The sequence below is a fragment of the Pleurodeles waltl genome, chromosome 2_2 (assembly GCF_031143425.1).
Source record: "Pleurodeles waltl isolate 20211129_DDA chromosome 2_2, aPleWal1.hap1.20221129, whole genome shotgun sequence".
In the NCBI taxonomy this organism is placed as follows: Eukaryota; Metazoa; Chordata; class Amphibia; order Caudata; family Salamandridae; genus Pleurodeles; species Pleurodeles waltl.
In genome coordinates, this window is record NC_090439.1 from 164,676,975 (window position 1) to 164,700,767 (window position 23,793).

The 23,793-nt window shown below is 43.4% G+C and overlaps 1 protein-coding gene across 1 annotated transcript in view; it reads left to right on the top strand.

Annotated features, from left to right (window-relative positions):
* The window catches only part of TMEM245 (transmembrane protein 245), a 533,540-nt gene that overhangs the window by 175,674 nt on the left and 334,073 nt on the right, over positions 1-23,793 (top strand). The gene's annotated exons all lie outside the window — the stretch shown is intronic.

Genomic DNA, 23,793 nt, shown 5'->3' on the forward strand with positions numbered 1-23,793 from the left:
AGACCAACCAGTGGCTCTGCAGAAACCACATTGGCTTCATAGGGTTCCAGTTCTCATCCTTATAGCTGGTGACAATCCCACCAACAGACATTGGCTTTCATTTATATACAGAAAAGTTTGGGAACACTAGGTGATAGGAATTTTGTGTTTCCCTGCATATTCTGTAACTTTGCCTCGCAGAAATGGGGGACAGATCGTGATTTTAGCTAAAGTTTGAGGATAGCAGGGCATTCTGGGTAAGACACATGTAATGGGATACATAAAATTCACACCACCCAGGACTTGCCTGGGGATGCGGACAGAAACATTATTTGGGCTTTAGGGGTGGGTGTGTGGCGTGATGCCAAGAAGGGCTGGCCAACACTCTATTTTTGTGTTTAAATAACACTAGCATCCAGTGAGCTTTCTAACTCTCTCCTCCGGGTGTTCTGGGGGAGCATGGAAGGGGGATGGCAGAGATGAGATCAAAACTCGCAATCTGCCCCACTGACAGTGTTGGTTTGGTATACGTTAGGGGCACAGCCCCATAACTGGGCCGCCCACCTTGCCACTTTTTCATTTTTATTTATTTTGTTACAGTTTTTCCCTGATGTATAGTGGTCTTTTTACCCCCATCTTCCACCAATATTGCCCCCAAGTGGGAGAGAAAACTGTTAAGCCTGTTTTTGGGTAGGTCATATTCAAGTGTCTGCATGGGCCACCTCACCTCTTTCACTTTTTTTGTAAATATCACTCCTGATTAGTGGGCCTTTTGACACCCAGTGGGGATCTGATTGGGTTTAAACAACCCCAATTCTGTTGTCTTGGGGAATGAATTGTCTGTGGTCTCTGGATGGTGGAGGACAAATCTGATGCTTAGGTGGGCCACCCCACTCTATTTTGGCCAAATTTAATTGTTCCTGGACTTGTGGGCTGTCTGCTCCCTTGGAGGGCAATTTGGGCTAAAAACCCCAATCACACCCTCTCCCAAGAGGGCAGAAAAGCAGATGATTCGTTTTGTGGGGACTAGCACTTGATCATTGCGCAGTTAGGTCCTCTCCCCTTCCTCCTCCAGCAAATCCCTAGTGTCCATTGGACGGACCTCTGCTCGGGGAATCACCCTCTAAGGGCAATCCCAACCAGGGATCCACTTGGGAGAGGTACTGCAGAAAGGGGACATTATCCACGGGGATTATTCAGTGGTATCTCTCCTGCACTTTCGTTGCTTGAAACAGAATTATGCCCTTCCAAGCATCAATCAAACTAGGCACGGATTGCTTTTAGTTTCAGATGGTGAAAAAGTGCTATAAATATGCTAATCACAAAGGTATATATAAAAAAAAAAGCAATACAAATTTCAGGATACGGGGAGAAGCTACTGGATTTTCTCTCAAGACACATAGAACACAACTTTCATGTCCTTCGCGTACTAGAGAGAATGCAGAGTATGCGAACATCACGCCCTCTGCGTTTACATGGTTAAATGTAGTTTTTAATTATAGTATAAACTGATCCAGTGTTCTTTATTCCTATATTTCTATGGTTAAAACTGATAGCTAGCTTGCAATCATTCGCAAATATGTGTATAATGTCAGGTACTTCAATCCTGATAATATACGAGCACCCACACATTGCTAAATTACATCTTAAATTACTTACTGTGGGTGGGTTTGTGCATGCATGTGATTTCGATCCCAATGCCACTCTCCCTCAATGTTTCTTGCTTCGAAAACAATCTGGAGCTTGAAATAGAAGAAACTTTGAATGCCTAAGCACAATTATTGTGCCCCTTTTGCACATGTTTACACCGATATGTAAGCCCAAGTTTCGCAAAAAGAGACTGGACATTTGTTATCTAATATAAATCTTGGTTAGAGGAGTCTATTGTAAATGCAAAAGGCAGGGATATTTTTGGCTACTGCATATAATTTGGCCCACAAGGTGCTAAAATGTTATATGTAGCATGGGCAACATCCATGTGTTGAGAAGGTCACAGTCCACAGGCTGGGCACCTTGGAGAGACTGATTGTACTGTAACACCAGTTAGAAATATTTGTTTTAGCTATAAAGCATTAATATTATTCAATGTAAGCTCAGTTGCCAGTGAGGTAGAACACACTCAAGTGATGTGTGGTGGTGTGTACCTCCACTTTCCTTTGTGGGCTACTTTACGTAGCACTCCACTCAGAAAAATCACACTTAGTCTTTCTCTGAGTAAATGCAGCTTTTTATATAGTGGTAGGTACACATCATCCGAAGCAAATCACCATGGCCCACATGTACGTACATTAGAAATTGTGATTTCCTAATTGCGATTCCATGAGAATTATGAAATTGCAATTCCAATGTAAGAAACTCCATTGAATTTATTCTGTGATTCACTGGGTTTCAAATAGCCCTACCTCATGAATATTGGAAGGAAAACTGGCTGCATTTATGAAGAAAAAAACGAAACATTTTTTGAGGAGTAGGCAGTGGGAGCATAGGTGAAAGTCCACCGACATTCCCCTGTCACCTCCAAGAATCTTCACCTGTGTCGACAGCCCCACATGCCAAAACAGCTGGTGGTAGGACTACAGCCCCTTTTCAGGATGTGCAGTCCCACTGATGCAACTGTGGTGGCTAAACCTCCACACCTGAGTTGGCAGATTGGAAGCTATATAAACACAAAACTCACCCTTTGAACACTTTCCTCGTATTCTGTCACCATGAACCTGCTGCTTCCAGTTATCCTGTTGCTGCTGGGCCAAGTCCACAATAGAAATCAACCCTGTCACCCTAGAACACAAGGTAAGTCACAGGCATTCCTGTTACACTTGGAGTTGCAGCTGCTCATCTCAAAATAAACTCATGATTCATTCAATCACAAAAGCAGATACACATATGTCATTTTGGTGTAAGTGTCCAGTAACAACATGAATGCCTGCACCAAAATTAATCTGTCCATCACTAATGTATGCATTTGAAAAAAAATAACTAAAACATACAAACTGTGTTTGCCACTGTCACAAATGAGAGTAAGTGCACAACTCACACATACGCCGAAATAACATAATCAGCAAACAATTAGTAACAATTGAATAATAAGGCCAGGATCAGGGTATACTCAAAATAAAATACTTTATACAGTGATGAGTTTAGTCCCTCAGTGAAATGTCATGATTTTAATATCACCGTTCAAAATGGATATTGGCCCATAACTACGTTAGAGTAAGGGGTTCCTACCTTGTTTGGGAGGACCGCTATGGTCGCTCTGCTGGAGATAGGTTCAATGGTGCCAGTCGAGGTTGCATTCTGGAAGGCCTCATACAGGGAGTCCACTACATCTGCGGCTGCCCATTTATAGAATTCTGGTGGGAATCAGTCTGGTGCTTTGTGGTATGGGAGTTTGGTAATAACCTGTGTGATTTCCTCCTTGCTGATCTCGCCCTGTAAGAGGTCTCTGCTTTTCTCTGTAAGTGTGGGCAGGCGGAGGTCCGTTAAGAATGTGGTAAGGCGTTCGGGGTCTTCCGCTGTTTTGGGAGTGTAAAGAGCCCGGTAAAAGTTAGCAAACTTGTTTACAATGTCCTGGGGGTGAGTGATAGTGCCGCCGGTGGCATTTTGGATAGCTGGGATGACAAGAGCTGCTTTCTGTTGCTATAGCTGTGCTGCCAGGAGGCAGCCCGCCTTTTCCCCAAGTTCATAATGATGCCCTCTCAGCCTCTGAAGAGCATGCTGGATGTGTAGAGGGTGTTAAGGTCCATCTTGACCTGTTCCATTTTTCTACACAGGTAAGTGGGGAGGGGTCAGTGGAATACATACGGGTGTAGTTCGCTATCTGCCTTTCCAGTTCTTTTTGTTGTGAACGTCGTCTAGAGATAGCGAGGGTTGCATCCCTCATTAATTGGCCCAGGAGGGTCACCTTCGCTGCTGCCCATAATATTCTAGGGAAGGAAACAGGGTCTTTGTTGTTGGCAAGATATGTGGAAATGTGGGCTGTTAGTTGTGTTTTTCCTTTTGGGGAGGGTACAGTAACTGGAGACATTAAGTAGCCACGGTTTGCGCTCCGGGGAGGTGAGTCCCAAATCCAGAGCGAGGACTGGTGAGTAGTCAGATAGTGCAGCCGGCAGAAGGTGGGAATCGCTGACTAGTGCCACTGTCCTATGGGCGATCGGGAAGTAATTAATCCTGGATTGGGAGCCATGGATCATTGAGATAGAGTATTCCCTGTCCCATGGATGGGCCAGGCACCATGGGTTGGTTAGGCCATGGTCGGCCAGTCTGTCATAAAGGAGGGCTCTGTCTGCCTGTTTAGAGTGACCTAAGGGGCCTGTGCGGTTGAGGACCGAGCCAATAGCAAGGTTTCAATCCCCTCCCAGAAGGTTATGTGAGGCACCAATTTCAGTGAGAAGGCAGTTAAGAGAAAGAAAGAAAGAGCGCTTGTTTCCAGTGGGAGCGTAGATTGAGCCCAGACATAGAACCCTGCCCGCTATCGTGACTTTGGCTAAGATATAGTGACCCTGTGTATCCGACCATGTTTTCAAGATGGTGAGGGATAAGGACTTACTAAAGAGAATGGTGACTCCACACTTCCGAGTCGGTCCTGAAGCGGAGGAGGCCAGGCAGTTGCTATTAATCTATCTTCCCACCCAATCATTGCGTAGCTTATCAGATTCGAGTTTGTATAGATGTGTCTCCTGCAGCATGCCAATATCCACCCCCTGAGACTGCAGATAGGCCAATACCTTCTTCCTTTTGATATGAGTGAGGTTGTGGATTTTGCACAAGATAACTGTCAAGTTGGAGTGGAAACTGGATGGGTTAGTCTGTGACATATGATCAATGAGGTGGGTAGTTTGTAGAGTATATGAGGCCCCGGTGGTAGCCTGCGAAGTTTGAGAGCTGGTAGAGGGGGGGGGCGCATGATAACAGGTAAGTAGGATTTGCACTGGGGTTACTTGGTCCTTAAGGGGGAAGGCTAATGCTGTTGATAGAGGAAGATAGGGTGGACACTCCCTGGTTTGTCAGAGTGATAGGATGTAGTGTGCTGGGCGAGGGGAAGCGTAGGATGAGCACTGGTTGGATGGGGTGGAGATCTGAGGGATACTGGCAGGGTGGAATGATGAAGAGTAGGAGAAGGGGTGTCACAAAGGTAGCTCCGGAGTAAAGGGGGAGACTCCAGTATTAGTAAGGAGCTGTAAACTGCAGACCTAAACTTGCGTAGCCCACGCGTTGGTGAGGGGGGAGAGGCAAGGAGGATATTACAGTATGAGCCATATCAGTGTATTGGGAGGAACCGGAGGTGGCTGTTTTGGTTGAGGGCGAGCACAGAGGGAGGAATAAATGGTAAAAAAAAAAAAAAAAAGGGGTGGTAATGGTGATGGGTTGCTGGCAGGATGCGTGGGGGGGGGGGGAATCACTTGCTGCAGCCCCGTTGGGTGACCACAAGGAGGCAGGGTCCACTTACGGGCCAGGAGGGGGGACGGTAAGGGTGCCTTGTCTCAGCATGTTTAAAATATGTGTCGGATGTAGAAGGTCAGCTGGCGTCCAAGGTCATGTGCCCCATGCGGCATAGGATAGGGTGAGCGGAGGGGAGGGAGTGGAGGCAAAATTTGCACTGCAAGAGTAGGGGCCTATAGTGGGTAGCGCAGTGTGTCAAGCAAAGTGAACTAGGATGTAGATAATGTTTCTCAGAGACTAAATAGGGAGTTAAGCCTTTGAGGTTCGGGGGCAAAGCCTTCAGGCTCCGTCTATCACTGTAACCCATGAAGTGATTGAATACTAGTCCACACCTCACCAACTGAGACCCGATGGGGGTGGTTCAGATATTCTTTGCGGGCCCTCATGCTCTGTGCTGTAGTCCCTCGGGTGCCTGTGGTTGGAGGGCGGGTAGCGTGACAGGAACTGATGGGAAGGTGTTCCCCCACCACTGGTTCGGTCCTCCCTCGCCTTGGCGGATCGTTGGCTGTCTCGGCGGGCCTCCCGTAATCAGCTCCAAAATCGAGCCTGCGGCTCTGATCGGGGCGCTCGGCCCAAGATCTGTCTGGCGGTCAATCGGCCCATCCTAGGCCAGGGTAGAGGTGCCGCCTAGAGCGCAGGGTCTGCGATTTCGCCAGAACGCTTCCGGAGGACAAGAGAAGTGTAAGGGTCTCCCTCCTCGGGTTCCGCCGACTCCTGCGCCACCATCACAGGCCTCCAGTGTGCAGAGCTCCTTTACCAAGCGGCCATCTCTGTCGGCGCCAGGCCTCACCACCGATTCACTTTTGTTTCGGAACAAACATTACATATTTACACAATGCTACACCACTACTTAAGAGTCTTCATCACATAGTTTATTTTCAATAAAATGTCCAGGGAAAAAGTGCAAATGCACAGTTCACAATAATAAATATTTATTATTCAGGGTATTCCTAGATCTCATCATCATCAGATGATAGTGCAACTAGTGAATAAATCTGCACCTTTAGACTGTGCCTACAACAAATTTTACCTATGTGTGTTATCACAGGAAATGTATACCAAACATATGCAATGTCATTCCTAAAATGTGAAGTCTATGATAAATTCATGCACACCTTTATACTAACACTAAACATTTGTAATCTTTAGATCCATTTAACCTCTACCTTACACAATGTTAGAGTGTAATTTTGACACAATATAAAATGCATCCATTCTACTTGCATTATATCAATCCAGAGCTGAATACAGTTGCAAAAACCACAAGACAGCGGTGCACACATATCTGTAGACAGCTGACTGGGGATACATACTTAACTTTTATGCTGAAAACCATTACCTCTTTGTCCCCATCCTTGTTCTTATTGTTAAGAAATTAGACATACGTGCCTCCAGCAGACAGTCTTAACAAGCTGTACCCCCCACAACATATCCTGTTTAGTTGTGTCTCTTGCATGCAGACAAGTTCAATGAAGTGTGGGGCACTTGCTGCACCATGTTCTTCTAATCCCATGTGTGTGTGTGTGTGTGTGTGTATATCAAGGAAGGGCCATGGACCTGAGCAGAGCCACTGAGGGTTTATTTACTTAAGCACAGTTTGAAAGAGAAGCACACCTAAAGCAATTGGCAGTAGGCTGTCTGTTTAAGCATGAAGATTTTTTTTGTTTAAACACGCCTAGGAAACAAAAGCATGTGTCTAAAAAAAGTTATATTGGCTGCACCTCCCTCCAGAGGGCAAAGATGAGCAGGCTATCAGAAGCATGTACGGTTTTTAAAACACTCTGTGTCATACATACTTTTTTTAAATAAAAAGGAAGTTAAGAGACACCAAGTGGCTATGTGAAAAAAGTCTATGGGCGATTGGCTTGTTTTAATCTTTTTTCCATTGGTTGAGTTGGATCTCGAGGTATTAGGTTTCTACTATTCAGTGAAAAGAAGGCAAAAGAGTGTCCAAGAAGATACACCTGTCTCCAGCCTGTTCTTATGGTGTGGATGGAAGAAAAGGCAGTAGACTTGTTTGCTAGCCCAAAACAAAGGGAACTGAATCCTGGAGGCTGTTTCTAATGTTTTGACTGCGAAAGATCTAGACAGAGGAGTAGACATCATAGTGGCATCTAAGCATCTTGAGATCTCTTGTTCCTCTTCTTCAGATCCAGAACCCATCAGTTCAAACACTGTTAAATACACCTGGAGGGAGGAGGTAAGCAAGGTATTGGACCACATCAAAGACAAATTGGGTTTTCTTGAGATTCCTGTTTTTGGAAGATTCAAGAGTTCTCAATCCCTACAGTTCAATAAACCTTCCACCCTCTGTCTCTACCTGAAAAGATTAAGGACTTTATACGCAGAGAGTGGAAAGATGCAGAACACATTAACATACTGTATTTCTGTGATTTTCTTCTTGTACAAGTCACAATTTTAAGGGAGTATCCTTCATTTAGAATATTTGTGTTATAACACTATTGCATCATAGTTGTTGAAATTGGTACTGGTATGGGGGTCGCATATTAGTACAATCCCTTTTGTAGACAGCTTCAACAAGCCGCCCTACGAGGTGCATATAGAGGCACTACAGACTGCATTACTAAGTTTTTTAAGAAAAGGAGGGCACTGCTAGACATTCAGTTGTAGAAAGGGATACATTTAAAGTGACTGTGAGGGACACCTACATGTGTATAACACACGGCGTGTGCAGAGACCTAGAGCAGGGCATATTCAAAGTAGAAGATATACTAAAATGTTTGGAATTTGCAGCAATCACTGAGGAATCAGCACATCGCAGGTTGGCACATATGAGGGCGGAACACAGAGAAGTCTTAGATTTACAGGGTTCTTACCATGACAGGGAGCACATTGTCTGGAGTCACAATGAAGGTGACAAAGTGGGCCGACTGTTAGCCTGATTACGTGGATAGGACAGATCGGAACAACCAATTACTGCCTTGGGTAAATCAACTAATCTTACTCTCGTTACTCAGATTAAAGTGAATGATACGCTGTTTCTGTATTATTATCGCTACAAAAAGATGCATGTTCAGAGGCTAGTAGGTCAGAGGGAATAGATGTGCAGCAATGCCTGGCTTCAGAGAGTGACCAATGGCAGAATTTAGCATTAGACTCCCCCACAGCAGTTGAGTAGGAGAAGATAGCAACCCATCTACTGGCAGTGTCAGGCAGCTGGAGAGATGCAGCTTTTGTTCCCCACTGTCAGAGGCCTTACTTATTGCCCTGTTGAAACCTGACAAAGATCCTCTAGATGTGGGATCATACCACTCATTTTCTGTTTTAAATTTAGACTACAAGATTTTGGGCAAATTGTTAGTGAACAGACTGTCCCTGATACTGCCTGAGCTTATCCCTCTGGATCCCAGATATGAGTACATCACGATCATTGGTAGGTTATACCATCTGATGAACAACCACTTTTTAGGATTCCGGTAGCCAGCGGTTGCTGCAACTGATACGGAAAATACTTTTGACGCCCTGAGCTGGGATTATATATATAGAAAGCGGGTGCACCTAGTCTATGCAAGTCCTACAGCAGTGGTATGGACTGGCAGGCTTGTTTATGAAGCTTTTGTGATAGAGTGTGGTACACAGCAGGTGTGCACCCACCCCCTATTATTCACCTTGCCAATGTAGCCATTCAGATTTAGAGTGGAAACTTGGTTAATAAAAGTAAACTATGTATGTTTACCTTGAAGGATCAGGCTTGCACTGAAGAGGTGGATCTTTCAGACTAGCCATTCCAATGGTGCCCTTTCAGTATCTGGGAATTTGGGTATTCCATGATGGTTGGGGCACATTTGAGGGTAACTTGGGGAGGATGATGGCTGCAACCAAGGAGTCAGTCTGCTTCTGGAAACTGCTCCTTTCTCCGAGATGTGTACGCTAGCCCTCTCCACAATGGTCATCCTGTCTTGTTTTCTATACTTTGTCCCCGCTGTGGTGGCTGATTGAGTCTTTTGGGAAATCAACAGTTGAATTTGGGGAGGTTGTTCGAATAAAGTGGTATACAAATTGCAACTTCGCTCTCAAGAGCATGTACAAGCTGCCCCTGATTTGAAGAAATATTACTTAGCAGCACAGTTGCAGTGGGCGGTCGAATGTATGGAGTATGAGCATCTGCTAGAGCTGTCTTACAGGGGAAGACCTAGCATTGTAGATAAGTTAATGACCAGTGTGTTCAGTGTTGATGTGAATTGCAACAGTGATCTCTGTTGCTGATTGTTTCCAAATATTGTTGGAAGAAGTGCTTTGCTCACTCCAACAGTAGAGTGAATTATGCTCCCGAGGTCCTGCTGTAGACATATCCCTCACTGTATAAAGTGGGGGTTCTGCCGAGAGAAACTGAGACCCATGCCAAGTGCCACTATGATTGGGGCGTAGGGGCTTGTTTTATTACTGTGAGATGGTGCCCTTTGAACTGCTTTGAAAGAACATACAAATACCTTTGGGTCACTTCCTAGCACATGGCTCCTTGATTCAACAAATCAGTCTTGTCAGGAAAATACAGAGATGCCTGTACATGCCCCACTAGAATATTTACTGATGCATGGGAAGGCCAGGAAGGCCGTGACAACCATATATAACTGTATTATTAATCAGTCCAAAATGAACACCACTTCCTTATTGGCCAAATGGGTACTCGACCTAGGGAGACAGTTGACTCCCAAACAGAGAACAGTGGCTTTGCCGTACTCTTCAACAGTCTCATGCAATGCCCGATTTAAAATTATCCAATATAAGATACTCCAAAGACTGTACAACACAGTTCATTAATCAAATAGCATTTACTTCATGTTCCAGTGAGTGTCCCAGATGCCACCAGGCTGACGCAGATATTAGCTGTATGTTTTGGAAATTTTGGTTCTTGCTCTGTTTTGGGAAGTGGTCCAAAGGGTGGCACAGGAAGTGGAGAGCAGAAATAAACTTATTTCCCTAGATGCAAACATTCTGGGCATCAACCAAAGACCTAAGCCTGCAAAGCAGCAGAATAGGTTTGTGGATTCTGCAAGGCTGATTACCTTGCAACAGATTGTCATGTCTTTGAAATCAGCACTGGCCCTGTTTCCTGAAGCTTGGAGCTGTGAATTTTTTTAATGGATGATGGCTAAGCGTACTTTACAACAAAAATTGAGGAAAAGGGTGGGAGTTACACCATGGGATGCTGTGATTGCTACTCTCAGTGCCAAAACAAATGAGTGACCCCTTTAGGTTTTCGGAAATTGTCTAGTGAGACGTTGTTTATGCCTTATGATATTGTATGTATTGTCTTCTGTCTCCTCATTTATATCAGTAGAAAGTGGACTGCCTAAGACCTTTTTGTACTTTTAGCTCAAGTATACTATGATGGCTACTATAGGCCACAATTGGTATCAGCATGCAAAACTGAAATATGTTAGTCAAGTCTACAATGTTATGTAAAATTTTATTTTCTTGTACTTGCTACTGTCCCAGTCCCCCCAATATCATGTAGTTCCTGTTCAGTGTCCGCCCAGAATCACAATGGTCCTAAGTGTGTATAGCATCTATATGCTACATCTTTCCCTTTTTTACATTGAAGGTGGCAAGCATCATTTGAAATCACATCTGCTCAGTAAGCCTGCGAGGAGCCCACGCTTGTTTGCTGGCTTGGGTGATCCAAGGTGATCAAGGTCTACCAGTATCAGGCAATGGCATCACAGGCGCCGGACCTACGGGTGTGGTCGCCTCCAACTGTGAGTGTCCAGATAGGTGTTTAAAGTGGGATGTGTCCCTAGTGATGGACTTCCCAGGACAATGTGCTGTCACCATGTGTTCCTTACATGCCACCACCTGTAACGGGTCAGTGTCAAAAGTGGTGTCCATCTTTCATTTCTGGTTCCGCTTTACCAGTACCCAGTTTCCTTTGTCCAAGACTGTTTCGTGGGCGTGTCAGCGCTGATCAGCACATGCTTTCATTTTGCTCTTATGAGTAGCGTCTGTGTCACAAAGTTTGTCAGCATTCGCTTATTGATCTGATGTCTGTTGAGGTAGTTGTGTTCTGATGGCTCTCCCAAACAACAAGGTAGCTGGGCTGTCACCATTGTAGAGAGAGGAGTTGATCGATAGGCCTAGAGGACCTGGCACATAGCTTGGCTCAAATAGATTCCTTCCAACGATGCTTATTGAATTACCCTCTTGAGGTTGCCCATAAACCTTTCGACTACACCACTGGCTTGAGGTGACAGGGGTGTACTCTTTTGTTGTTTGACGTTGAGTTGTACAAGAAACTCTTTGCTGTTGAAAGGTGGGCCTTTGTCAGATATGAGGATCTCTGGGATACCCCAAGTTGCAAAGATGTCATAATGCCTTTCTATGACTTTATCATGAGTTGTCGAGGAAAGTATTTCCACTGAAGGAAAAGTGGAATATTCGTCTAGGACCACAGTGAGATGCTGTCCATCTCCTAATGGTCCTAAAAGTCAACTGCGACTCTCTTCCAGGCATGGGCAGGAAGGTAAGACATAGTCACTGGTTGCTGTATCACCCTGGGGGACAGGCAATTGCAGATGTGGCATGCCTTTAATTCCTTTTCTACTCACTCATCTTGTTGAGGGAACCACACTGAAAGCTCGTTTGGTGGCTACAATGCCTGGGCCAACTCCGTGACCTGTTGCCTTAGGCTCTCAGGTATGACGATTCTCAAATCTCTCAATAGAATGCCTTCTCAAGTGAAGTCATTCTGTGATTTCAGTATCATGAGTCAAAGGCTGTGTGGGTTGTATCTATTATTGTGCCTCAATGAGGTCTTTGACAACAGTCATGTCTTGGTATTTGTTGGTGGCAGCAATGATTTGGTCCACAGGCAGATCTGCTGGTATGCTGGACGTCACATTGAAATTGAGATATTCTCCAGCCGTTCTGGATGTCCAACTAGGATGATGTAGCAACTCTTGTGAAAAGTAATCTGTTGGGTTCTAATCATTCCCCAGTTTGTACACAATCTGATAGTCATACTCTTGCAGCCTTAACCCCCACCTTTTGATGTGAGGAGGCATCTTTGTCTTCGGGTTTCCAAAAATAGTGAGCAATGCCTGGTGGTCTGTGATGCCAGTAAATTGTTTCCCATAGAGGAATACATGAAAATGTTTGTAGGCCCACACAACAACCAGACTCGTCTTCTCTGGCTGAGAGTTGGCATGATCTGTTTTTGACAGACTGCAACAGCTGAATCGTGCTCTCAATCCACAGTTACCTTGATATGCAGCTTGGGGTCAAAGTAGGCCATTTCATTTGCATTCTCAATTGCATATTTTATTTCTTTGAAACTCTGATTGTACTCAGGAGACCACTGAAAAGGAACATTATGTTTTGTCATGTCTCTCAGTGGGGGACTCACTGTGCCAAAATAGCAAATGTATCTTGAGTGGTAACTGGCCATGCCTAAAAAAGGATTGCTGCATGGTAATGTCTTGGGGTGGAGAGGAGCAAGTGAATGACAATGTTTGCACCTTCTCTGGATCTGGAGTCAGCTCCCTTATCAGAAAATATGTGCCTAAAAATCTTGTTTGGTTTTGTGATATTAACATTTTGCTGCATTTAAAGTGAGACCTGCATCAGCAAGCAACTGGCACGCTTGGGTGAGGGCTTTGTTGTGTTCTTTCTGGGTTCTCTCAAAGACTAGTACGTCATCACAGTAATCGAAAGCATGTGGAACAGGTTGGATTACTCTACAGATAACATCCTGAAATATCTCAGAAGCCAAAGATACTCCAGAAGTCAGTATCTTGTATCTGAACAAACCAACATGAGTGGAAAAAGTGGTAATATATCTGCAGTTCTCTCCTAACTTGAGTTGGTGGTACCCTTTGTTTAGGTGAAGACAGCAAAAAACTTTAGCTCCATTCAGTAGCATGATCATGTCCACTATATGGGGACCAGGGTGTCTCGCCCTTTCAATAGCTCTGTTTGGCTGAAGCATATCAACACAAATGTGCAGTGCTCCACTATAATCCTTTTTTTGTTACAACTCCTATGGGTGAAATCAATGGTGTGGGGCCTGTGGAACATTCAATGATGTCATGATTCGAAAGTGTTGCCAACTATTTCTGTACAGCTTCATGCAGATGAACGCTTGGTAGCCGGACAAACGTCTTTGTTGATATGAAGCTTTACTTTCATTTTATTGAGTTCTCTCAAACCATGAAACAACTACAGAAAGTGGCTAGTAATCTCAAGTTGAGCACAGAGTTTGTAGTTGAAAGTAGGACAAGAATGGTGGCTCGTACTGACCTTGTTTTGTGTTGCATTGCCGCTGTGAACGACCCTTGGCTTTGCAGCAGTTTAGACGCTGCCCACTTGTATACCTTTGTGTCTGAAGGAGTAAGGCATGGCACGGGAAAGACACAGTTGAATTTTTCTACTGAAATGATCTTAATCGACGCCCCACTGTTGATGATTAAGGATATGGGGTGACCGTTTACCTTCGATGTAATTCTGGGACAGTGTCCAAAGGAAGTTTTGTGCTTTGTTGGATGAGTTGTTCTTGAGCTTTGGTCTTCTTCACAGGCAGCTAACCCCACATGCGTATACTTTCTTTTGGTGGACATCATCAGCCCGCACCCATTGTCTTCTCTGGTACTTAGTGGCATTGAAGAACATTTGTATGACTAATTTGACATCAATTGATTATGCTTGGTCTCTACCTGTTGTAGCTGATGTTGCTTTTTGGTTTTGGAGGTGTGACTAGAGTTCTTCTGGTATGTTTTCACATTCATCTTTTCTTTCCATCATGATGCACTTGATTTTTCCTCAACTCAACACACAGTTATTAAGTGGTTCTGTTTCCCACAACCCTTACAGATTTTTCCCTGGGCTGGGCATTTGCCTTCATGGGGAAACAACAATCCAAATCAGAAGCATAGTTTGTTTTCTTCTACGTCAATTTATCTGCATCTGTTTTGTGCTTGCTTTTCATGATTGACGATGATACATTGTGCGCTGTCCCTGCTTCCATGTCAGCAGCTTGTCATTCTGCTTGTTCCTGTGCTCTCGCGCCATCAGCATTTTCACTAGACCAAGTGTCTCTCTTAACATGCGCCTTCTAAAAGAATCTAAAAGACAGCCATCAATTCTAAGACTCATGACTTAATTGGCCAAGTCACTGAACTTGCAGTGTTTAATAAGAGTGTCAAGTCTTTCAATAAACTCATCCACTGTTTCACTAGCCTGTTGTTGTGCTTTGTTGAAGATATACCTTTCATAATCAACATTCGGCATTGGATTCAACTTGGCTTCCAGATCTTTTTTCACTGTTTGATATGATGATACGGCAGTCTGTGAAACTTTCTTTAGTTCTTCTTTCACTCCATCAACTGCAGTGTTTTTCAAACATTTGATGATTTTCTCGTAATATTCCTCCTCTGGTGCATCTATGAAGACATCACATTTTTCAGTCCACTCAGTCAACCTGGCACCAATGTTCTGTTTCTTGGATGTGCCAAACAGCGGTGGTGGCTTCAAGAACATGGCTGCATTGTGTTTTGAGCTCCCTTCTGCTGCCATTGCCTTAGCATGTGTAATTCAACTGATTTTGCTGTGTAGGGTGACTCTGTTAACCTCTGCAAGCATCAACTGCAAGCAGGAGCCTACAAATTGAATGCAAGCAGGATCTCAGTTTCTTGTACCTTGTTGGCGTTATGATTGTTTTCTTGCTTTGTCTGAATAGTTGGTTTACGTTTGGGGCGCAGCACAGCATCTCTGCTGACAACCTTGCTGGAGGTATTTGCGGATGTTTTGAAAACGCTACTCTGCAGGCCCTTTGATTGCTTCCGCAGGCATGTATGGGCTGGAGCAGGGCTCTGACTCCACGTGTGCTGGTTGCAAACTGCTTTACATTGGTTCTTGGCACATGGGGCACGCACAAGCAGTATGCCATGCCATTACAAGTCCTCAGGCAGTCTTGTTTTCTACAGATATGTAATCCCCTTCTTGTCACTGTTTCTGTTTCTTCACTAATGACCAAGCTGAAATACACACACTCTATATAATGTCTAGAATGCAACTCTTAGTCTAGGAAATACATTTAATAAATCACTCTGCGAGGCTCATAAAGAAAGGTCAGTACAACTGAGAGTGCACGTGCAAAATGTGCACCGCAATAAAATGAAAACATGTAGAAAGAATCTTTCCTCTATAAACAGCAAATATATACATGTAAAGATACAGATACCTATATAGATATATATATATATATAGTCATACACAATGCAAAGCAAATAATTAGTAAAAAGTAATCTCCATGGGACACAGTAGCTCCTTCATCTTTCTCTCAGTAGCTTCAAGCTGTAGACTCCAAGATCAGCTGTTGAAGAGAAGAAGAGAGAGCTACCTTCATGGGATTTCAGGCATTGACTACTCAATCCTGACTGAAGTCTCTGAATCTCCCTACCGTCAGTCCTGGGTCTTTTATAAACCTTAAAAGCCAGAGAGATTTCTAGAACCCCCCACCCCCCTTGCTCCTTGTTATACAGAAATACTGGCTACTTCAGGTCAGCTTTGAAAGGAACATATCAGAATTGGCCAAGATCCCAAGGTGCCCTCTCAACCGTTCCCTGCCATACTATAAACCTCATCCTAGTACATTCTTATCAGCCTAAGCCCTTGGTAAGAAAGAACACTCAGGCCCGCAGAATAAAAAGATGAGCAAAAAGCACATTGTATAACATGGGCATGGAAAAATACTTGAAGCTTTTAACGTGGCGGTGGCTAGTGCTAAAATAAAGTTAATAGGCAAAATGAAACTGGTGGTCACTAATGTGACAGTGTGCTGCTAGGCTAAGTGATACGTGGAGTCAGTGGTCAAAACACAAATATCATTACTGTCACCAGCTGTAGTGTCTTCCCAAGCCCTGAAGCATGGAAATAGATTACACCAGTGGTTCCCAACCTGTGGTCCGGGGAGCCCTGGGGGTCCTCTACTGCTTAAAAAATTACCTAATATTAACAGATTAATAAAGTGGCTAAGTGTACAATTGATAATTTTAAAACGTACTATAAATGTCAAGAAATTTGAAATTGGCGGTTAAAAATGAAATTAATATACTGATATTGATTTGTGAGAGCAGCGCAGGTGCCTCAAACAGAATACAGTTTGGACGATGTGTGGCTTCAGTTGAATTTAGAAAAGCTCTAACCTTCCTCTTAAAATTAAATTTTTTGTTATTTTTTATTTTATTTGTTTGCAAATTAAATAAAATGTATTATCATTTGTGTATGTGTTTGATGAAGTGCTTGTTTCTGTATTTTTTTGTGTAGTGTTTTGCGGTTCAAATAATCAACAATGTGTAGACCGGTTCCCCAGCAATAACTCAGTGTGGGGGGTCTCCAGATTCCAATAGTGTTTCGATGGTGGTCCCCAGGTCCCAGTAATGATAAAAGGGGGGGGTCCACAGATGTCAAAACGTTGGGATTACTGGATTACGCCATACACAGGAGCTTCGGTTGAGCATGTCTTTATTCTCAAACATCCATTCACACACTGCTTATTTCGTCATACTTCCCAGAACCACACCCTAACGCCTCCACCGCATATCACGTAGTTCCTGTAGACAGTCCACCCAGAACAACAAGGGTCTTATTGTGTATAACATCAATATGATACAAAGTGCAGTATAATGAAACAATATCTTTTTTTTTCTTTTTTTTAAGTAAACATGAAATACTGTGTGTCCAGTAGCGGTTTGCTTCGGTGAGGGGGATCAAAGGGGGGGGGGGGGGGGGGGCGAGGAATAGCATCTATTTAAAAAAAAAAAAAAAACCTGCTCAGTTCCCGCGCTGGGCCACTCCTCTTGTTCCTGTCGCTGCAGGTAGGCAGGCTCCCAGCCTGCCCTGTGGCCAATCCTGGCACTGCTGAGAGCAGCATCAGGATTGGCTGGGAATGTCCAGCCAGGGCGCTCCCAGGCAGACTGGGAGCCTGGGCAGGCTCTCTCCAGCCCAGCAACTGTGTTGCTGGAGTGGAGAGAGCCTACTGCGCATGTGTGTTTGGCCAGCCCGAGATGGCTGGCCAAACATACATGTGCACTGAGGGGAGTGCACTCCCCTCACTGCTCATCACCCCCATGCCCCCCTCCTTTAACAAAAAAATGGTAATAAACATGGTTTATTATTGTTTTGTTTGTTAATGTTTTGCAGCTTCTGCTGCTGGGGTGAGGCGGGGGGGCATGTGTGAAACTCCTCCTCCCTAATGGAGGAGCTTCCCCTGTGTGTTTCATGCACAGAATATGTGCATTGGATAATGCAAAAAAAGTTCTCCTTCACTCTATCACAATTGAATGTATTCTTACAAGCCTAATTGACCGCCTTTCTGTAAATTCAGAAGATTACTCCCAAACTGATCTACTTTGCAAGATAATAAAAACGTAATGAAAGTCATTTGAAGGCAATAATTTGACCCCTGGTGCTGCTACCTATGCGACTTACACAGTTCAGTCTCTTGTTATGACTATAGGCCAGTGCTGTGCAAGAAGATGAGTATAAACCAGATTCCTTCCGGATATCTCATGAAATACTTTCCGGACATCAACATCAGGAGCCTCAATTCTGCCAAGGTGCCATATATGGCTAATATACTGGAAAGTTGACACACCTGAAAATGTGGCTTTGTTAAGGCTTCCTTTCTTGATGAAGAATCTTTTCAGGGAAGAACTTGATTTAAAGGTAACAAAACGTACTCTCCCTTACAAAAGGACACTTTCATTGTCATTTCAGTCCTCTGGTGAGTCCAGAAAATTCTTCTACTCAAGATCATGTCCTAGGAATTGTTTTTGCCAAAGAAAAATGGAGAAGTCCTATTCTGTCTCACAGTAGTCAGAACAAAGAAGTTCCTGACTATCTTGGAAAAGGAGAAGGATTGTTTCTGTTTACTATTATATTAGGTATTTTCTCAAGTTCTTCGTGATGGATGTTTGTGGAAAGGGTTTCATAATTTTGGGAGAAATATGCTGTTTTACCAGTCAATGGGTAGAATCAGGCAAAGGATTGTATTCTATTTTATTTCTAATAGAAAAAGATTCAGGTATGCGCTCAATCTAAAGACAGTCAATTCTTGAGTAAAAACTCTGTTTCAAAATTGACTTTTTACAGAAAGCAATCCCAGCACTGATGATTGGAGACTTTCTGATGACAGTGAATCAATAGGATTCTTATCTTCATATTCCAGTTTTCTAAGGTCTCCATAATTACCTGAGATTAGCAAAAGAGAATCAGCATTTACAGTTCACGTAGTTGCCATTTTGCCCGAAATCAGCTCCCAGAGTGTTCACAAGGGTGAAGGCACCTTTAGTGTGCATTCTTCATGAGGAAAAGAGTGTCTGTTCACCTGTCTGCTCAGCTGACTGGCTGATTCAGTTTCCGTCAAGGAAGCAAGCAATCAGAGAGTGAGATATAGGTCTGAAGACTTTGTTGGAAAATGGGCTGGTTTCTAGTAAACTGGGAAAGTCCCAAAAATGATCATCTCGAGAACTGCCGTTTGTAGGAGCAAGGTTTTGAATGGATGTTGGAATCATATGTCCCCCAGAGCAAATGTTTCTGAAAATGAAGAGGTACCTGTTAAAAACTTCTTTCTCAAAAGTGACGGCATAGATTATTTTCTCCATTAGGGTTTTAAATGCAGGTTAACTTGTTACCATATGCTATTGTCCATGCCCCTAATTTATCAATAAAACTTGATCTCTCCCAGAAAGCACCAGATACATCGTTGTTACAGATCCCTCCAGTTAGTTATCCTGGTCCTGATTTCATTTGGGGGCCCTCATTAATTTACTTTCTGATGCTGTAGTCTCCGGAGACTCCGAGATACCACTCCAAAGTGAAGATGAATCCGCACAACAAGCGGGAGCTTGCATGGTAGTTGGATCTTTCACACCTTCTGAGGCATGTTCACATGCTCAATTAGAACAGATGCTAGCAGTGCAGTTCGGGGATCCTGAATAGAAAACAGGACTTTACAAGTCAATTGGACCATGCAGGAGTAAAGTTATCCATTCAACTGGAGGAGAAGGAAGGTTCTCTTTTTGGATCTAGTGGGCTTTGCTCTCTTTCTGGGGGGAAGGCTGAGTTAGTACAAATACAGTATGATGGTCCCACTGTGTATAAACAATCAAAGAAGACATCACTTTCATATTTGAACAGCAATTTTGCAGTGGGCAGAGAAACGTCTTTTTCTGCAGTACGTATTTAGAATACAGTAGCAGAGCAACCAACCAGTATTTTTTGTGCTTCCCAGAATTGCTACTTCCGGGGTGTAGAATTCTTTTGAAAATCTGCCTACCCAAAAGGCAAAATAATTCACATATCTTCTTGCCCTTTAGAGAAATCCACTTGTCCTACTTACTATCTAAATCTTACCTAAGCCACAACAGACAGTTTATAGCCTTCTATAATAGCAAAAAACATGTCTTGAGTTTGGATAGCTTGACATGTTGTACGTTACAATTTATTTTTCAAGTTTGCACATTTTAACCCCTTTACATTGATACAATGTCCTTACTGGGGGTGCAGTGTTTAAATGGTGCTACTTTACTAGGATTGGTACTTGTGATACAATGGTAACAGATCCACGCAGATTATGCATTAATCCACGTTTATAAAGGAGGATGATTGGAATTTGGGACCAATAAATTACAGATAACCTTGCGTATGGTGCATTACCCCCTCTTACCTAACTAACTAGAATTGAAAATTGGTGACCCTCAGGATAATACATAGATCCCCCAGTAGGTGAATTTACAGTTTTGTAACTAGAGTTAAAACTCGAACCGTAGCTGTGATGTTTAAGTATAGGTACCACTTAACAGAAAATTACATCTATAAATTTTGAAAGGTCGCATTCACAAGGTACCTAAATCACATTTTTAACACGTAACATGCAGTGCAGCTTTTTTTAAAATTAAAAGTAGTGGTTCCCTCGTGTACAGATTCATTTCTTCCATATTTGTGCTGATATCTACTGTTAAGTCATCTACCTTTTCGTTTTTTCTACAGTTTATTTCCCTTGTATGGTGTCTTCTTTCTTTTGTGGCTCTTTCATTTTGTTCTCTTCTTCCTTTTCAAGTGACAGGCGGAGTACAATGACTTGAAGAGCTTCTGCTTTTCAGCTACTTATCCTAAATGTCTCTCTAGAGACGGGAGGCCCAGAAGAAAGTCTGACAGCCCTGCAAACATCTGCTAAAGGTGGCACTCTACAAAGAGGTAGGCACACAAAGCACACTGCAGACACCTCTTTCTCTCTCTCTCATACACACACACTCACACAAATGCAAACGCCTCCCTTTTGCATTCACACAACTCTAACCTGCAGACACCCAGCCTCCTGCAAAGGTACATTAAAACACACAACCTGCTAAGACAAACAAATCCTCTGCTGGCTTGCACACACATCCGACCTGCAGACACACAATCTCCTGCATACACAAATTAAAAACAAACACATGCTCCTTTGTTTGACAGGCCTCTGGCCCGGCAGATTCAAGTGTGTGCACACACACACACACACACAACTTGCAGACACACCACCTTTGCAGCAGACAGTGCCATAAGCAGAGCTATGCCACAGCAAAGACCCTTGCAAATACTAAAGCTTCGGCCTAGAGTAGATGGAGAGACTGAAATAGAGAGGTAAGAGGCATGGGGCGCAGGTACGACTTGACGTTCAAGCTGCATAGTGGACAATGCAGAAGCAGCTACCACGGAACGTGTAGACGTACTCAGGGGTGATTGTGTAAACAGTTGCAGGGTCTGTAACTGTGTTTTCAAAAGAGCAAGATTCAGTAACAGAAAACTCTCACGGAGCATAGAACTAGCTTATGCTTGCATGAGATCACATGAGGTCAGGGGCCAGCACGTGCGATCAGAGGGCGAGGATTGCATCAATGATGTATGATTGATGTACAGATAACATATCTAGACACCTGTGGATGATGGAGGGCACCCATGGGTGACGGTAGTAAAGAGGCCTGGACAGTTTCAGGACAAGTGATGAAGGGGTGGGGGGAGGGGTAGCGGGAAAGCCAGCAGAGCACTCCCAATCTATTAAATGCGCATAAAAACACACCATTCATGGAACATCTCTTTCTGCAGCTGAACCCCATGCCCTATCCCAGCTGGTAATTAATGAACTGTGCCTGGACATAAAGCTGAGAATGCCAGTGTTGCACAGTGAGTAGCTGAAACCTTCTTGAGGGAGTTGCACAGCCTGGCTGAGAGCGTCATTGGCAGAGAGCAGTATCAGAGTTCCAGGGCAAACAAAAAGCATGTAGCAGTGTCCAGATACAATGGGCAGGAGAAACATCGAATCAAAAAGCTATGAGTAGAGGTCCCAGGGGTAGCTTTAAAAGTACAATTTTGACTCCGATGGGAACAAGCTGGGAATCTGTAAATGAGAAGGAAAGGGGGTGAGGGCCTTCAAACTGCTTACTGCAGGATCTCGAAGGGCAGGGGTGAGAGGCCACATTCCCTTCCCATACAGGTAAATGACAATGATGGAGCAGTAATGGAGGGCGCTGTATTGGCTTTGCCTTAATTGCAGTTCTTTCAAGGATTTCTGGTTCCAGTATATGCGCACATCAGCATCTGAGTAAAAGGAGGACGGAATGCTCAGTGATCCCTGTGAGTCCATCCCTAGGCAGTTATAGCAACAGGAGATGTTTTATCTGGGGAAGAGTGCATTTTTTCCTCCACTCGATCCCTGAGTTGAGAACAGTCATCTACCTCTGGCCAGTCACAGGCCCTTAAGTATTTCCCCACATAGTTTGGAATTGTTTCTGAAACACTGACTGGCTGGGGTCATTAGGCTTCCTTAGCTCTGTGTTTTTTTTTTTTTTACAGTAGTTTAATGTCTGGTTACTGTAGGGCAAGCTGGACTTTAAAAACGTCATGCCTGTGACTAAAATCCACATGGCTCGGGCATCGGGTGATCACCATTCCCCACACCTGTTAGTTGGATCCCATTCTGTTCTCAAAGAACTTCCAGAAGCTGGAAATCCAATAATAGATTGCTTTGAGAGCCAACCAACTGCATGTTCTGTTTTCTGCTGAAGGAAAAGGGACCAGAGGGTATGTAACCTGGATGCCCTTTCTAGCCCTTGGCCGCCTGGGAATCCTTCCCTGCCTCTAATTGTGAAATTCCTTTTCAGGGAGAGGAAGGAAAGAGCCACAGACTTTCCTCTTCTGATCCTTTTTTTGGTTCAGTTTAACGACATAGAAGTTGAATGGATTGGTTTACAGTGTAAAAGATTATCAATAGAGTTAGCCATTGCTTTCCAAGCATCTACAACAACAAATTCACCTCTTAAGTCTTATTCTGACCATTGGCAATTATTCAATAAGTGGTGTGAAGAGAAATGTAAATACCTTATCTGATGAGAGTATGATTGTTTTGTCTTTTCTTAGGATGGGGCTTTTCTGGGTTTAAAGACGATGACATTGAAAAGCAAACAGCATTCAGTTAAGGCTCTCAGAGAAAACTGACAGGATACAAAGGATTACAAATCTTTGGGTTTGTGACTTCTCATTGTATCAGTATGCATTTTTCTGATAGAATAGTTTTAGGCCTTGGCCCAAACATTTTCACCTTCTTTTTATATGAATCAAAAAAATATTTCCCCTGATTTTGCGTATCTCCCAAACTTGCCAGAATAAGTTGCTATTCAGATAACATAATATTTAATAATTTTGGTCCAGAGAAGACAGTAGGCAAATAATTGACTCAGACATCTAGTTGTTGAATTAAGTCTTTGATTGCTCACGTTTGCAAGATTCAAAGTCTTCGATGCCCTTTGAGTTTAGGGCCATTCCTGTTCAGGTACAGCTTCCTCTTGGACACAATCGCAAAGTACTTCTTTACAGAGATTCGAAGGGCAGCTACCTGGTCCAACCCCTACAACTTTTATTAAACATGATAGTCAACATGTAGATGTTTTTGGCATAAGGATTCTTTCTCTCTGCTGTGAAGTGATAGACATGTGGGTCAATTTGCGGGGCAAAACACTTTTGTTTTCTTGCGTCAGCAGTCAGTACTTTCTGGGTATGCTTACAATTGACCTGGTGTATAGCTTGGTTAGTTATCATTTTGTAATGAGAAGGACTAACATTTAATGTTTAAATTAATTTCAAGTAATCCCATTCATCAGAGCCCGTACTTTACGTTTCTGATTGTAATAATGCTTCCTTCTGCCAAGTTTGATGTCCTTTCCAATGGGAATAAGGAAGATTTTGTTTTATAGCTTTAAATGTGAGGATGCGCTTGAAGATATCTTAGGTCTGTAGTATCTGCACTGTTATCGGTAAAGTTTTTTAACTTTAATGTTTCAATTGTTTGTACAGCTTGTTAAAATTGTCTGCTTGAAGCTTATA